Source organism: Oncorhynchus keta, unplaced genomic scaffold (genome assembly GCF_023373465.1).
Source record: "Oncorhynchus keta strain PuntledgeMale-10-30-2019 unplaced genomic scaffold, Oket_V2 Un_scaffold_5722_pilon_pilon, whole genome shotgun sequence".
Taxonomy (NCBI): domain Eukaryota; kingdom Metazoa; phylum Chordata; class Actinopteri; order Salmoniformes; family Salmonidae; genus Oncorhynchus; species Oncorhynchus keta.
In genome coordinates this window covers 394,256-412,500 of record NW_026290965.1, presented here as the reverse complement: position 1 = coordinate 412,500, position 18,245 = coordinate 394,256, and the positions used below count along the sequence as shown (strand labels likewise).

The 18,245-nt window shown below is 42.4% G+C and overlaps 1 protein-coding gene and 1 long non-coding RNA gene across 4 annotated transcripts in view; one reads left to right on the top strand and one right to left on the bottom strand.

Moving 5' to 3' along the window:
- The window catches only part of tet2 (tet methylcytosine dioxygenase 2), a 57,542-nt gene that overhangs the window by 9,230 nt on the left and 30,067 nt on the right, over positions 1-18,245 (top strand). The gene's annotated exons all lie outside the window — the stretch shown is intronic.
- Positions 12,040-13,341, bottom strand: LOC127929200 (uncharacterized). Of its 3 annotated transcripts, none has more exons than XR_008133820.1 (5): positions 13,169-13,338; positions 12,826-13,119; positions 12,716-12,764; positions 12,299-12,494; positions 12,040-12,251 (listed from the first exon to the last, which is right to left on the bottom strand). It is a non-coding gene; the product is annotated as an uncharacterized LOC127929200 (long non-coding RNA). The 3 variants fall into 3 exon arrangements; XR_008133819.1 differs by lacking the exon at positions 12,716-12,764 and adding an exon at positions 12,584-12,632; XR_008133817.1 differs by lacking the exon at positions 12,716-12,764 and having other exon boundaries at positions 13,169-13,341.

The following is an 18,245-nucleotide window of genomic DNA, read 5'->3' as shown; positions in this document are numbered from 1 at the left end:
CTGTCACTTGATTAGTGGTGCCTCAATGTTCTTCTCTGGGAACCTTAATTCGTAGAATGCATCCCTCACTCAGAGTGATTAGTGATCCTGCTGCTTTCATATAAGGAGAGGGAGTCACGTGCCTCATGTCAGTTGAGTGGAGGGAAAAGAGGGACCATAGCAACAGTGGTTTAGGTCAGGCTGCTTGGAAACCAATGCGGTGGAAGGATATCAATATTTTGCCAGCTGAGCTCAAACAGTGGAGAACATCACTAATATTTCTCGTTCACTTAGGTCCAGGGGCACGCACTGCATTCATGCTTTGGATGTAACTTAACATAATGCCTATAATTTAAATGATATTACTAAAGTATTGTGTAACACATTGTTATTACTACACAAGAGCAACTTAATGTTAAATGTTACCAAGAGAAGAGATGTAAAATGACTGGCCTATTTGTTGTTGTTGTTTTGTGTGCAACTTCTACCTATTTTAGATCTAGTTCTCATGTGTCGTTCATACAGATCAGCCCTATTCTATTTAATGATAAGATCTGTTGAGAAGGCGTTTGGGGTTTTGGATTCCTCCACTGCCATGTGTGTCTAATGTTATGATTTCCTTTTCATATGTTTCCCTGCACCCTGTTTACTGTTCACTTCCCCTTCCTGTTTAAAGGCACATCCCCTTCCTGTTTAAAGGCTCCTCCCCTTCCTGTTTAAAGGCACCCTGGGTTGGATTTGGATCGTTCAAACAGAAACAAAGCATTTGCTAAATAAATGTCCCAGTGAGGTGAGCTAAGTATACTGCCAGGTCCGGATGCAGAATAGAAACATTGGGATCCCTCATAAGTTGGCCTGAAAATGACATACGTTTTTCGCTTAATGATAGATGAGTCTTGGGTCAGTGGGTAAAGATGCTTTCAGTCAAGTGTAACAGACCAATCATATAAGGTATTCAATTCCATTTTTATTTAAATCATTAACAGCGATTGCTCACAAAAGCGTCACCAACAGTGCTACAGTGCAAAGGCAACATACAGTCAGCAAGGTAATACTAAACCACCGTCTAAATACGGACTTCCACAGCAACACTGGGAGAAAAGAGCAGTTGAAATGTAGTATATCTCAGTATGTTGAAATGTAGTATATCTCAGTATTTTGGACATGCAGCTCCAAGCTCCAGCAAGCCAAAACAAAGAAACTAAAATAAGTCTGGTTTTGAGAACACAGAAAATCAAAATGGCCGAACACTACCATAGCAGCAACAACCACAAATGTGGCTTTCTATCGATCCACTCTGAGTAGGATCAATGAGTAAAGCACATGTACTCCCTGCCAGTGCAGCTTTTGTCCACTCAGCCGCTCTCCGGTTAATGTTTAGAGCAGATGGCTTCAGCGCACTAATAAGGTGGTCGCCATGGCTACCGTGCACTCTGAAAGAAATTAACTTTGCGGTGCACAACAGTTCATCAAGTTTAGTCAGATATATTGACTGTGGCGCAGAGACAAAGGGAATGGTGGATGGTTGGTGTAGAGGGAGGCAGAGGGGTTGGAGAGTGTGCTGTGTGAGGTTGGGTGGGTTGTGAAGCATGTTGCCGGTTTACACAGTTGCGTGTTTGTTTGGTTTCACACACACACACACACACACACACACACAGGCACACACACACACACACACACACACACACACACACACACACACACACACACACACACACACACACACACACACACACACACACACACACACACACACACACACACACACACACACACACACACACACACACACACACACACACACACACACACGACACAGGGCTTTATCTGTATAGCAGCTTGGTGTGCACAGGTCAATAACACATGCTAAGCCGTGTAGGGTCAGGGTCAGGGCCAGTCCGGGGTGACTGAGTCTCCCATGATCTGAGGTCTGTTGGTTCAGAGGGGTAAACCCCAAGGTTACACATTTCCAGTCCAGTCTGGGCTCATGATCAACCCCAACCTATCAACATAGACTTCTAGGGACCTGGTTATGGGAGGACAGGGCCATGCAGTCAATGCATATTGACGCCATTGGAAACCAGCACAGAGATGATATGTACCACTAACATTGGTTGCAGTATTAACAGAAAATGATAACTGTGTTTCAGGATCAAATCTAAGGCTTGGGTTCTGTTGCTGCCGTCAACAGTAAGAAACTCTGACGTCAGTAAGTAAGCCACTCAGCAAGAGTCAATCCAAATGAAACGCACAAGTGGTGCTTCCCTGATAGGAAGACAACAGTACAAGGCAAGATTGCGTAGTGGGGCTTGACTGTTTGGATCATCTCAAAAGGTACAGAACAAACAAGGCTAATGCTAGCGGAGCAGATCTAACTGTAAGCACACCACACAGCTAATAGTACGGTTGTTGTATAATGACTTGTGGCAGTTTGCGTGTGCAGGGCTTGCAAATGACCCAGTCATACTTCCTGCTGAGCGAGTTGTGTGAGATCAGGGCAGAAGTGGATGGGAAAGGATGGACCCAACCCATAACCAGAGAAAAAGCCAGTCAGACAGGTTATCATTGACATCTGTGTCAGTGTTTACATCCTGAATGGAACCTTATTCCTTATGTAGTGCCCCATAGGGCTCTGGTCAAAAGTAGTGACCTATATAGGGAATAGGGTGCAATTTGGGACGCAACCAGGTATTTGATGAAAAAGTAGCTATAGAGACTTTTCACAGTCACCACAGAGTCACCAGAGTGACGCTCATATTTCAATCTGAATTTGAGACATCAAAAAAGTCTGACTTATAGTGCTGAGCGATTAACTGCTATTTCTGTTATTTTTAATTTGTTAAATAACTAATTGACCAATACCGGTTAAATTATTTGAATTACATTTCATTTTTTTTACTTTCTGTGAGCTCAATGGCACACATTGCATAGTTTCTCTAGAGATAAATCAGATCCAGCCTGAACTGTGCGATATAGAAGGGAGTTGTAGTTTCCAACAGGCTAATATTCCACAGAGTTTAGCACATAAAACGTGGTAATTAACTACAGTGACCATAATCCATTGTGCATCTACTTGTCCGGTCTGTGTTTATTTTACACCTGCTACAGAAGAGACAAGAGTGTACTATCGTGAGGGGATGTAGAGAGCAGCAGGTGATTTGTGAGGTATCTCTACCTGAAAATGCATGATCAAAGAGATTGATAGTTGATATTCAGCAGTCATACAAGTATGCCTTATGGACTTTGAAGAACTACTAAAATAGTGATTTTGTCAGACAGCATAGGCCACAGCTCTATCGAGATGAGATGACTTGGAATGAAATAAAGTCATCAAATAAAACAAATGTAATTTAAACAACTGAAATATTTGATTGAAGTAAAGTAATGTGAATAAATGATAGTAAATAAGTGATAAGCAGTAATGGGCGGTCACTACCATCACGGGACTTTTATTCATTGTTTTGTTCTGTGTTGTTACAGCATTCAACTCAAGTAATCGAAACCAAAATCGAAAACAGTGATACTTTTTTAATAATCGAACTGAAACCGAACCGACCTTACCGAGTCTGACAAAGTCGGACTTCCGATGTCTCGTTGTATTGCTCTGTCTCTACAGATATTCAAATGATCGCTATTCATTCACTAAACGCAACACTGAAGTCGAATTTGAAACACATTGCGTGGACGAAGCGCTGATGAATAGATGTCAAAGCACAGTTGTGGAGGTAAAAGAGACTCCTACTGTACACTACAGAGAGAGAGAGAGGAGCACACATACCTCAATGTGAATAGGTACCACAGAGAAACAGAGTTCCACATCTGCCTTCAATTAGACTATGTGAATTGTGCGGAGGCAGACCAAGGCTCGGGCACCTCTTTTAGGAGGTTGGGGGTGTACTTTGCAGAGGCAGGCCCCTCATTTCGGGGGTTGGGGGTGTATGGTGCAGAGGCAGGACCAAGCTCGGGCCCCTCATTTAGGGGGTTGGGGGTGTAAGGTGCAGAGGCAGGACCAAGCTCGGGCCCCTCATTTAGGGGGTTGGGGGTGTATGGGGCAGAGGCAGGACCAAGCTCGGGCCCCTCATTTAGGGGGTTGGGGGTGTATGGTGCAGAGGCAGGACCAAGTTCGGGCCCCTCATTTAGGGGGTTGGGGATGTATGGTGCAGAGGCAGGACCAAGTTCAGGCCCCTCATTGAGGGGGTTGGGGGTGTAAGGTGCAGAGGCAGGACCAAGTTCAGGCCCCTCATTTAGGGGGTTGGGGGTTTCTGGGATGAACTTACAAACAGGAGTGGGTGAGGTGTGTTTGAGGTCATCTATTAGTGTAGATCCAAGGAAAACATTTTAGGAAGGGTATTACCGTGTATGTTGATGTCATTTGAGCCAAAGTACTGCGGTAAATGCAATGGTATTACATACAAACAGGCTGCCTTTAAACTAGGTTACAGTTTAGCCTAGTTTGAAGATGTCATGATGTGTCTCTTTTAGTTCTATTGAATATTACAGTATGTCTAACAAACTCCTAAAATGTCTGAGGAGTTTTTAAGAGGTGCATGAAAATGTGCATAGTTTGTATTCTTATTTGCATTGGGAAATACATCCACTAGATGAGATTGAACAGTCTGCAGAAACAGAAATGGATTCCACAGCCAGTTGAGGGAGAGAGAGAGGGAGAGACACAGAGAGAGAGGGAGTTCAGTGCTCTAGGGCTCCAGAGGCAAGTCATGTGACACACCCTGCCTTTATCGTGTCATAATCTGGTGATTAGGCCTGGACTGCAGGCACCAACAGGAAGCTGTTCTGTTGCAGAGGAGAATGTTAAATCTAACCCACCTCAAACCAAACCAGAGACAGGAGCAAGCGCTGACGAGCTAGACTGTACACTACAATGTACACATTTGAGCTTCTCGTTATAACGTTTCTAGACTCTTTCACCTCAGACAGGGAAACCACACGGTTATAGAAGAGAGTGTCAAAACTAACCCACCTTATATACCAGAGACACGAGAGAGAACGCTAGAGAGAACTGCTTAAGTTGAGTTATTCAGTTTCCAGAAAATAATAGAAACTATTATACTCATTCTGTAAAACACCACACTGCTGCTATTTCTCCAAAGAAATGTGATAAACTTTGCCAGCAATGTAGCCCTTTTGATTCAACTTCAGACATTTTCCACTGGAAAACAATTTGATCTGTTAATCTAATATCCTGTGTATAATGTACATGATATCCATCTTATAACAGAGAAAGTCAGCCATGTGGATAGCTAGCTACAGATGTTGGATCTTACTTTGCCTAAATGAATCCCTCTGTACATGGAATAGTCGACTAAGGGAAATCAACACCTTCTGTTAAAAGGGGAAACTGCCAGGTCTCCGGACTTTAACAATATGTACCCATTGATTCCTGAAGAATGGAACTTCGAAATGCTTCATGAGCTTTAGTCCAACTGTCGTATCCGATCAGAACCCAAAATATAAGCTTGGTTTACTCAAAACCAAGTAAATCGTAAACAAACACTATACAGCCTGAAAACATGGTTAAAACTATAGTTTGTATATCATGGATGGTCGGTACTTTCATCCATAGCTCAGTCTATGACTTTGAGAGTGGTTAAATCTCTCCAGCCCCATCCCTCAACTTGTTACCGAAACGAGCGAGGACAACTTGTTGTTATTGTTTAAACTACTGATACATGCTTCGACTGGATTCATCTTTTCTCACTGAGAATTCCCCTGTACCCCAGGAAATGTAGATTAGCTTTGTGATTTACAGAAATTCACTGAAAAACACATTAACACAACTTGATATCTGTTATTCACTGTTTATTTATTTCTTTGCGTCACTATTTACATGTTTTATTTTTTTATCTTTAACTGTATTGTTGGCAAAGAACCCGTAAGTAAGAATTAAACTGTTAGTTTGAGCAGCTAACCGATCGCTGCAGCTGTACATAGTCTATCGGCAAATAGCCCACCCATTTTTACCTACCTCATCCCCATACTGTTTTTATTTATTTACTTTTCTGCTCTTTTGCACACCAATATCTCTACCTGTACATGACCATCTGATCATTTATCACTCCAGTGTTAATCTGCAAAATTGTAATTATTCGCCTACCTCATGCCTTTTGCACACAATGTATATAGACACCCCTTTTTTTTCCTACTGTGTTATTGACTTGTTAATTGTTTACTCCATGTGTAACTCTGTGTTGTCTGTTCGCACTGCTATGCTTTATCTTGGCCAGGTCGCAGTTGCAAATGAGAACTTGTTCTCAACTAGCCTACCTGGTTAAATAAAGGTGAAATAAACATTTTTAAAAAAGATAGTCTACGCCTGTTGTTTACTAAGCATGTGACAAATACAATTTGATTTGATTTAGTAACAGTATTGCACTTTCCATGTAGCCTAACAAAATAGCCAAACCAACGATCAAGAAACATTACGGACTAAACATTCAAATCCTGTTGTTGCGGGATTATTTTGCTGTGACAATTATAGGTCTAATTAAGATCCTACATCTGTACTCTGATCCAAATGTACTGCGAGATTATTAATGTTCGATGGGATTGAGGTCAGAGCTCTGTGCAGACCAGTCAAGTTCCTCCACATCAATTTCGATAAACCATTTCTGTATGGACCTTGCTTTGTGCACAGGGGCTTTGTCAAGCTGAAACAGGAAAGGGCTTTGAACAAACTTTTACCACGAAGTTGGAAGCAGAGAATCATCTAGAACGTCATTGTATGCTGTAGCATTATGATTTCCCTTTACTGGAACTAAGGGGCCTAGCCTGAACCATGAAAGACAGCCCCAGACCATTATTCCTCCTCTACCAAACTTTAAAGTTGGCACTATGCATTTGGGCAGGTAGCGTTCTCCTGGCGTCCACCAAACCCAGATTTGTCTGTGGGACTGCCAGACGGTGAAGCGTGATTCATCACTCCAGAGAAAGTGTTTCCACTGGTCCAGAGTTCAATGGTGCAGAGCTTTACACCACTCCAGTCGATGACTGGCATTGCGCATGGTGATGTTAGGCTTGTGTGCGGCTGCTCGGTCATGGAAACCCATTTCATGAAGCTCCCAACAAACAGTTATTGTGCTGACATTGCTTCCAGAGGCAGTTTGGAACTCGGTAGTGAGTGTTGCAACCGAGGACAGACCATTTTTTATGCGCTGCGCGCTTCAGCACTCGGCGGTCCCGTTCTGTGAGCTTGTGTGGCCTACCATTATGCGGTGTTTCCACTTCACAATAACAACACTTACAGTTGACCAGGGAGGCTCTAGCAGGACAGAAATTTGATGAATTGACTTGTTGGAAAGGTGGCATCCTATGACGGTGCCACGTTGAAAGTCACTGAGCTCTTCAGTCAGGCCATTCTACTGCCAATGTTTGTCTATGGAAATTGCATGGCCGTGTGCTCAATTTTATACACCTGTCAGCAACGGGTGTGGCTGAAATAGCCTAATCCACTCATTTGAAGGGGTGTACACATACGTTTGTATATGTAGTGTAGTTTGACCATTTTATTTCTGCAGGTTTGAGGAAGGAGCTAGATGCCGACATGGACATTCCTTGTTTTAATAGCAACTAAGTAATGCATATGTGTTGCAAACATTTTATATAAAATAATTTTACAACATCATTGAGTGACTTGAGACAAACACCAATTAGTTCCAGTGAGGAACCTTCCCTTTCTCCTCTATTCATATGTTGATGTACCCCTCTGTAACATCAGAAAAGGTGAAAGGTTGAGAGGGGGAGAGCAGAGACAATTACCCAACAACAGATAGGAATCAGCAACGGCCTCTGGTCACCGGGACACCTGATCTAAAGACAGGGGACACAGGGTAAAGACACAGACACAGCAGCTTAGCTTAGCAGATTTTTCTTGGGAATATTTTCAAATATATTTAAATTCATATCCAAATATGTTTGTATTTTTTCTATTTCACCTTTATTCAACCAGGTAGGCCAGTTGAGAACAGGTTCTCATTTACAACTGTGACCTGGCCAAGATAAAGCAAAGCAGTGTGATACAAACAACAACACAGAGTTACAGATGGCATAAACAAATGTACAGTCAATAACACAGTAGAAAAGTATATATACAGTGTGTGCAAATTAGGTGAGATTAGGGAGGTAAGGCAATAAATAGGCTCTATTGGCAAAGTAATTACAATTACGCAATTAAACACTGGAATGACAGATGTGCAGAAGATGAATGTGCAAGTAGAGATACTGGGGTGCAAAGGATATTTAAAAATCAAATAAAAAGTATGGGGATGAGGTAGTTGGAAGGGCTATTTACAGATGGGCTATGTACAGGTGCAGTGATCTGTGAGCTGCTCTGACAGCTGGTGCTTAAAGCTAGTGAGGAAGATATAAGTCTCCAGCTTCAGTGATTTTTGCAATTTGTTCCAGTCATTGGCAGCAGAGAACTGGAAGGAAAGGTGGCCATATGAGGAATTGGCTTGGGGGTGAACAGTGAAATATACCTGCTGGAGCGCGTGCTACGGGTGGGTGCTGCTATGGTGACCAGTGAGCTGAGATAAGGCTTTACCAAGCAAAGACTTATAGATGACCTGGAGCCAGTGGGTTTGGCAACGAATATGAAGCGAGGACCAACCAACGAGAGCATACAGGTCGCAGTGGTGGGTAGTATATGGGGCTTTGGTGACAAAACGAATGGCACTGTGATAGACTGCATCCAATTTGCTGAGTAGAGTGTTGGAAGCTATTTTGCAAATGATATCGCCGAAGTCAAGGATCGGTAGGATAGTCAGTTTTACGAGGGTATGTTTGGCAGCATGAGTGAAGGACCTGTTGGAGGCTCCCACTGTGTTCTCAGTGTTTGGGATCGGTGCCTGGATGACACAGTATACTAGCAATACTCCATCCTTCTGCATGAATGAAATGAGAATGTAGCATCAGCGAGAGCGTTACACTGATGGGGGTGTTATAGGGGAGGATGTTGACGCAAATTCCATCAGAGACATCAAAGCAGCCAGTTTGGCTCAGATGAAATCAGACCACAGATTGCTTAGAGCAGTCTAGCGATCTACAAGCACAAACTTCATGCTCAGGACACTGCTTTTTCCTGACTGTAGAATGCTGAAAAAGCTCAACTTACTTACTTGAAGTAGGCAGCATATTCCCCTCACCTCCACTACGACATGCTCATGTTCAAGGATCTGTTGCCTGGAGACGTCCACTGCTCTATTGGTCACTCCATACATTCAGTATGAAACTGCCATCGTAGAAGTCTCTAACCAATCAGATTATCAAAGCCAATGACGTGATTCATGATCCGTGAAGGCAGGCTCTGGCCCAACCCATCGGTTTCTGGGACCAATGAGAATGTTCAGAATGTGTTCGCATTCTACAAGACGTCGGGGAGGAAAGCAAATCCAGACTCATTATGGAGAGGAAATGGTAGTGGACGTGGCTGGCTAGTCAGGCTAAAGGATCTGCAAAAATATAAAAGATGAATTTATATTCTTGGTATACATTTTCCACAAACCTCATAGAAATCGAACAAAAAAACGATGGAGTGGATAGTCCATTCAAGAACAGTATATCCAATCACTGTGGCTGCATTTCTCCTTCAATTCACAATCATTTCAACTGATTGCTGCCCACACCTGCCTGCCCGTCCAGCATCACTACTCTGGTTCTGACTTAGAATATGTGGACAACTACAAATGCCTAGGTGTCTGGTTAGACTGTAAACTCTCCTTCCAGACTCACATTCCAGACTCACATTAAGCATCCAATCCAAAATAAAATCTAGAATTGGCTTCCTATTTCGCAACAAAGTAGGTCTGGTATACCAGCAGTGAGTCTGCATGATTCTGCTTCAGACAGAGAGTAGGAGAGTAGGGGGGGACACTGCCTAACCATTTTAATTTCAGATTCAATGAGTTGCAGGCATTTGGAGAAAAAAGAACATTGCACTATTCCATGCAGCATGCAAATGTTTTGGGGAGGGGGAGGAGGCAGACTAACTGCGGTGTGCTGCAAACACAGAAGCCTTTTGTTGGAAGAGCCAGCCGCTCACATGTTGAGAGAGAGAGAGAGGAGGCATGGGTGACCATCGGAGGTGCATCATGGGATTCTGCGACAAACACGTGACACAAATCACAAGTGTGAGGTGGTTTATCGGTCACACAGTGAGATGGCCTTGTGTGAATGAACATGAACACGTGAATGAACCCCAAACCTCCAGCACACTGGGTCCATATTCATAAAGAGTCTCCGTAGAGCAGATCTCAGATCGGTCTCCGATAGTCATTATGATCTTAAAGGTCAAACTCATCCTGGCAGGCGGTATCGGAGCATCAGGGCTCAGACCAACAGCTTCAGAGACAGTGTCTGCCTCTAGGCCATAAGACTGCTGAACAACTAACCCCTGGCTTCCCACCTACCTGCCAACCACCTGCACCTTAAGTTGACTCGCACTGACTCTCTGCACACCCTCTTCAACACAAACACACACACACACACACACACACAGCTGCTATTATGTAATACCATGGAGTTTTGCTACTCTACGTTGCTACTCAGCAGGTCACTATTCACTTTTTACTTCATTACAGGGCTCATACCCCTTGACTTATTTCACATTTTGATGTTACAGACGGAATTCATTTTTTTCAGTCATCTACACACAATACCCAAAGTGAAAACATGTTTTTTGAGAATGAAATACAGAAGTATCTAATTTACATAAGTATTCACACCCCCGAGTCAATACTTTGTAGATGCACTTTAGGCAACGATTACAGCTGAGTCTTTTTGGGTAAGTTTAAGAGCTTTGCACACCTGGATTGTACAATATTTGCCCATTATTCTTTTGAAAATTCTTCAAGCTCTGTCAAGTTGATTGCTGATCATTGCTAGTCAGCCATTTTCAGGTCTTGCCATAGATTTTTAAGCCAGTTTAAGTCAAAACGGTAACTAGGCCACTCAGGAACATTCAATGTAGCCTTGGTAAGCGACTCCAGTTTAGATTTGTGTTTTAGGTTATTGTCCTGCTGAAAGGTATTTTTGTCTCCCAGTGTCTGTTGGAAAGCAGACTGAACCAGGTTTTCCTTTTGGATTTTGACTGTGCTTATAGCTGTATTCCGTTTATTTTTATCCTAAAAAACTCCATAGTCCTTGCTGATGACAAGCACACCCATAACATGATGCAGCCACCACCATGATTGAAAATATGAAGAGTGGTACACAGTGACGTGTTGGGTTTGCCCCAAACTTTGTATTCGGGACAAAAAGTACATTTCTTTGCCAAACTTTTTGCAATATTACTTTAGTGCCTTGTTGCATTTAGAATGCATGTTTTGGAATATTTCCTTCTTTCCACTCTGTCATTTAGGTTAGTATTGTGGAGTAACCACAGTTTCGTTAGGCAAATCCTCAAATCTGAAATCACAACCATTAAACTCTGAAACGATGACCAATGACATTGGCCTCATGGTGAAATCCCTGAGCAGTTTCCTTGCTCTCCGGCAACTGGGTTAGGAAATACACCTGTGTCTTTGTAGTGACTGAGTGTATTGATACATCATCCAAAGTGTAATTAATAACTTCACCATGCTCAAAGAGGCATTGAAAAACCTCCCTGCTCTTTGTAGTTGAATCTGTTCTTTAAATTCACTACTCAATTGAGGAACCTTACAGATAATTGCAGGTGTGGGGTACAGAGAAGTTAGAAACAAATATACACAGGCAGATAGGAAAGCTAAGGCTAGCTTTTTCAAACAGAAATTTGCATCCTGTAGTACAAACTCAAAAAAGTTATGGGACACTGTAAAGTCCATGGAGAATAAGAGCACCTCCTCCCAGCTTGCCACTCCTCTGAGGCTATGAAACACTGTTATCACTGATAAATCCACTATAATTGAGAATTTCAATAAGCATTTCTCTACGGCTGTCCATGCTTTCCACCTGGCTTCCCCTACCCCGGTCAACTGCCCGGCACCCTCCACAGCAACCCGCCCAAGCCCCCACCATTTCTCCTTCACCCAAATCCAGATATCTGATGTTCTGAAAGAGCCATAACAAAGGGGTTGAATACCTTCTGAAGACACTGTATTTAGGCTGGCCATAACAAAGGGGTTGAATACCTTCTGAAGACACTGTATTTAGGCTGGCCATAACAAAGGGGTTGAATACCTTCTGAAGACACTGTATTTAGGCTGGCCATAACAAAGGGGTTGAATACCTTCTGAAGACACTGTATTTAGGCTGGCCATAACAAAGGGGTTGAATACCTTCTGAACACTGTATTTAGGCTGGCCATAACAAAGGGGTTGAATACCTTCTGAAGACACTGTATTTAGGCTGGCCATAACAAAGGGGTTGAATACCTTCTGAAGACACTGTATTTAGGCTGGCCATAACAAAGGGGTTGAATACCTTCTGAAGACACTGTATTTAGGCTGGCCATAACAAAGGGGTTGAATACCTTCTGAAGACACTGTATTTAGGCTGGCCATAACAAAGGGGTTGAATACCTGAAGACACTGTATTTAGGCTGGCCATAACAAAGGGGTTGAATACCTTCTGAAGACACTGTACTGGCCATAACAAAGGGGTTGAATACCTTCTGAAGACACTGTATTTAGGCTGGCCATAACAAAGGGGTTGAATACCTTCTGAAGACACTGTATTTAGGCTGGCCATAACAAAGGGTTGAATACCTTCTGAACACTGTATTTAGGTTAACAAAGAATACCTTCTGAAGACACTGTATTTAGGCTGGCCATAACAAAGGGGTTGAATACCTTCTGAAGACACTGTATTTGAATACCTTCTGGCACTGGCCATAACAAAGGGGTTGAATACCTTCTGAAGACACTGTATTTAGGCTGGCCATAACAAAGGGGTTGAATACCTTCTGAAGACACTGTATTTAGGCTGGCCATAACAAAGGGGTTGAATACCTTCTGAAGACACTGTATTTAGGCTGGCCATAACAAAGGGGTTGAATACCTTCTGAAGACACTGTATTTAGGCTGGCCATAACAAAGGGGTTGAATACCTTCTGAAGACACTGTATTTAGGCTGGCCATAACAAAGGGGTTGAATACCTTCTGAAGACACTGTATTTAGGCTGGCCATAACAAAGGGGTTGAATACCTTCTGAAGGCACTGTATTTAGGCTGGCCATAACAAAGGGGTTGAATACCTTCTGAAGACACTGTATTTAGGCTGGCCATAACAAAGGGGTTGAATACCTTCTGAAGACACTGTATTTAGGCTGGCCATAACAAAGGGGTTGAATACCTTCTGAAGACACTGTATTTAGGCTGGCCATAACAAAGGGGTTGAATACCTTCTGAAGACACTGTATTTAGGCTGGCCATAACAAAAATAACAAAGGGGTTGAATACCTTCTGAAGACACTGTATTTAGGCTGGCCATAACAAAGGGGTTGAATACCTTCTGTTCATTTAGGCTGGCCATAAAAAATACCTTCTGAAGACACTGTCATCATTCCACTGACATTTTGGGGTAATGTGTGTAGGCCAGTGACAGAAAATAAATACATCTCAATTGAATCCATTTTAAAATCGGGATGTAACAACAAAATGTGGAAAAAGTTCAGACGTGTGAATACTTTCTCAAGGCTCTGTATACTGTTACTTGACATAGTATATTCTTTTATTTCTCAATATATAACGTCTTCTATTACGTCCTATATTACATAGTATTTGTGTTCACTTGTATTTTGTATTCCTGACTTTTGCATACTATTGCTCTAGTATTGCACTTAAAATGTGTTCATTCGTTCAGTATTGTTGCCACAGGAGTCAATATAATGTGTGGATTCCAGGAGGCCGTAAAAGAGTCCCAGTAAAAAATGAAATAGTTCATATTTCACGACAAAGAATCTAGTACTTCAGAGCCTGGTATTATTTTGCAACTTAGATGTCAGAATAAAACTTGCAAAGAAAGTAGCACATTTTTCCATTAATCGTCCAGGTCCTGTATTTTATAAAGTGTCTCAGAGTGCTGATCCAAAACAAAATCAACTTAATGTTTATGCGTCAGGATACAATGAAATGCTTACTTGCCATTTTTTTATTTGTTTAAAGGCATAGTTGGGCTTTGTCGTACAATGAAACATGAGTTCTCTTATTACCAACACCGTATTACAGTGTTTAGGTTCCAGGGATCCAGAGCGGATTACCATTGAGGCACTACCCCATGGACCGAATCAACTCAGTACACTTGGCATTAACGCTGCTGTAATACTTGTAGTACTCGTAACACTAACAAATAACTATGCTGTTACTGTAGTAACTGCAGTGTTACTACTTAGCTATAAGAGCTTATTGTAAAGTGTTACTTTGCATTACAGCAACTTATTGTAAAGTGGTACTTTACATTACATAAATTTATTGTAAGTTGTTACTTTACATTACAGCAACGTAACGTAAAGTAATCAACATACGAGGACTCTTGATTACTCACTTGGTTGTTTGCATGAGGAAGAGCTAGTTGGACTCTGGAGTAATGTAGCGAAAAAGGGAGGGGGGATCGTGTGGGGAGCTCCGCATAGCAAGCGAGTCTTCCAGTCTATATTTATGTGAGGGATTTAAACCGCTGTAGCACGCCAGTCATCTGACCCAATTACAGCTCGGACGGGAAGCAAATGATTTGGTGTCACTCAAGTCCTACAGCTAGTGTGCAGCTTGAAACCAGCCCAGCGCTGCCTGGCTAGACCAGAGGGAAGACAGATACAGTAGAGCCAGTCTGTTATTCACAGTGGTGTACTGGTGAAGTAACAGAACATCTCTTTGAGAAAAGATGAAACATTTGCATTAGACAAAGACTACATTTCAACGTTAGACTGTCAGATGTACAGTAATTTGTGAAAAGTGTGTGTGTGTGTGTGTGTGTGTGTGTGTGTGTGTGTGTGTGTGTGTGTGTGTGTGTGTGTTGCTTGGTTCAGTATGAGGTGAGAGGTCAGTCCCACTCTAAATATTGAGACAACTTCTAATTGGACCCCATTGTGGTAATGGTGCATAGAGACCATGTTGTTCAAATAAACATGTAAATATGTGAACCAGCTAAAGTGCTTGATAAACATACGGTCCGGTGTAGTTTGAACCAGACAGGCTGTAGTACTGGAGTACTATACTAATGAGTTAACAAAGGTCCTGTTGTGACTGAGTTGTTGGCCGGCTGTTTCAAAAGTGCCCTGGGCTGGTCAGTGGTCTACCTTGTGACCCCCCACACACACACACACAGTAATTATAAAGCATTAGGGTGAAGAACGGAAGAAAGAGAGAACGAGACCGAGAGAAAGAAAGAAAGAAAGAGAGAGAGAGACCATGCCTGCAGAGACTTGAACGCTTGAAACATCTGGGTTACAAGTACAACATCTATGGTCCAAAATGGCATTGGTTAATTCTCTAGTCTTTTTAAATGTCCACCTCGACTGATACTGTACAACAAAGGTATCTGGAACCTCAATCACTACATTGACTGAAGGAAAACGTGACAACAGAAAACCAAAAACTGGGCAGACAGACAAACACGCCACATTTGTTCACCCCAATGTGTTCTTAATCACATGGCCTGGTGTAACATTTCAATACGTAGGTGTTTGGCACACTTAAACGAGGAAATCAAGTGGAAATAATAAAAACACAAGACAATAAAACACGAAGAAAAGTTACTTTGGAAGTGCCGGATTTGTAATCCAGTTTAACAAGGTTGGCAGTGACTCAAACGTTTCCCCGAAATGTACAGCCTCTATGGAAGCGTGCTCCCCATTCGTATCGACAGACAGGAACATAGTTAAGCAGCTATTGGCGACGAAGGGGAAACATACACTTGAGATAATGGCTTATTTTTGGGACCATTCTGGGACAAAGAAAAAGGTGCTTGACGGCCGGGGTGTGCATCTGATTTACGAGTCCTTCTTGAATATCTCCAGTATTCACAATGCCTTTCAGAGAAGGAGTGCTAATCTAGGATCAGGTCGCCTCTGTCCATATAATAATATAAATGATGATCTAAAAGGCTAAACTGTCCCTGGATCAGCACTCTGAGACACTATATATACAGACCCAGAGCATGTCCTTATACCCCACCAGTGTATAACACACCGGCCCATTCTTCCTCAAGGCCCCCATTATTATCAAAAAAATAATGATATTTCCGGGCTAAAACTCGACTTTAGACAGGCCCGCTGGGCTAACGATGGACCAGCCCCTCTGGCATTTGTCAGAATTGCCCTACATGTTGAGTCTGTATGTTGAGTCCGTCTCTGACCCCCACTATTGCCCAAGTCTGAACCTGAGACCAACTGAGACATGGTCCTTCTAGCGGCTGTCATTATCCGTGAATGTCACGTACGGCTGCCAAGTCGACAGCCAATAGGCCCTGTCTACTAACGCACCTATCCTATTGCTGCTGCTCCCTCTCTCTCTGAAACAACAAAAACACAGTGTGGGTCCACTGCAATGCACTTTGCTGCACTTAACTCTCGTTGAAAGAGACATGGATTATTTCTTGGAGGGAAATGTTGAGATTATGACATAACGAAAGAGCATTAGGGTGGAGATAAATGTCTGCCAAGCGTATTTTGGAGAGTTTTTGTGTCAGTTAAATTCCAAAATGAATCACTCTGTTCATTGAATAGGCTACTAAGGGAAACCGACAACTTCTGTTAAAGGTGGAAACTGCAGTTGCTACATGTTTGGATATATAAATTCATTATATGTACCCATCGATTCTTACAGAATTTTACTTAGAAATGCTCCAATTTAGTTCAACTATTTACCCCATCAGAACACAAAATATAAGCTTTTTTACTCCAATGTTTGTTAACTAAATAAACGCAAACAAACACTATATAGCCCTATAATATGGTTAAGACTATACTTTTGGACGGTCAGTCCTTGCATACATAGCTCTGTCTACAAATTTGAGAGTGGTTACATTTCTCCAGTCCCATCCTTCAGATTTTTCCCGAAACAGGAGCGGGGAGCACACTTTCAAATTGTTTCAACTGCTGAACGCCGCTTTATTAAGTCATATGTTGACCATGACAAAACAAACAGTCAGTGGGCCTAGTACAGTAGCCCCCCCCAGAACCATTCAAAGCCGTCCATTCATTTAAAGAGATTAAAATGGGACCTTGAAAACTACGTCAGTATTTTGTAAACCTTCACGCTTTGGACTCCGTGTCAATGTATTGTTCATACATGACTAGTACAACATCTGTAATCTTCTCCTGTCGGAATAAGTCACACAATCCTTACATTTAGTGCTTAAAATGTCTTGTTCATTACAGTTGCACGCTCGTCCCTTTGCCAGTGTCCTGAAGTGATACTGGTGCGCACACTGTCTACATTGTCTAACAGCAATAACCGACGGTTGCCAGTATCAAACCCCTTACCCTCAGGCATAAAGGGATACTGCAAACAATCTGGCAATTCTGGTAGTTTTGCGAGCCAATGCTAACTAGCGTTAGCGCAATAACTGGAAGTCTACAGGTACGCTAGCATGCGCTAGAAAACCCAGCACACAATCCACAATATGAAAACAAAGGGCACACACCACTGGAGGGACAAAGGCACCTAGCTCAATTTGAATTCCATTTTAAAGGTAGACTCAGCGAATGATGTTGCCACGAGTGGCACCGCAGATATTGAAATGAGCGAGATGCAACGCTTAGTTCTCACACAGTCACACACAGTGTCTGTGGTGCACGGTGCACGGGTTCGCTTCAGGCTGTTACTGTGTGGTAGCCACGGGACCAAAACAGTGGAGAAGTTGAGCCTCGCGCTTTAACGCTCTTAGATGTTGCGGAAATTGACCCACTATGCTGTTTGCTTTCTGCATCAACATCATATTGCCGAGTCTACCTTTAAAGAAAGGGAGTCATTTAATGAATAACAAACCTAGCTTTTCCCTGGTGGGCATTAGGAACTGGAGAGGGAAATTTGAAATAGATCAAACGCATCAGTAATGTGAAGTTCTATCAGGCATCTTCAGTAAAGCTCTGTAACACAATGAATTCCAATAGAAATATATGTTTGTTGTGGACACTGGTTTCTCAAATTATGCAGAAGACTCCTGAGCTAAAATAGGAAGACTGTGAATCATTCCTTTTAATTAGCAGTACATAGAATGCAGCCAATCTGTCCCTATTGTTTTGGAACCAGGCACAGTCAACATTGGACATTTTTCTCACTGTGTGTGTGCATGTGCTTGTACAGCACTCAGCTGGGATCTCTGGCTTTGTT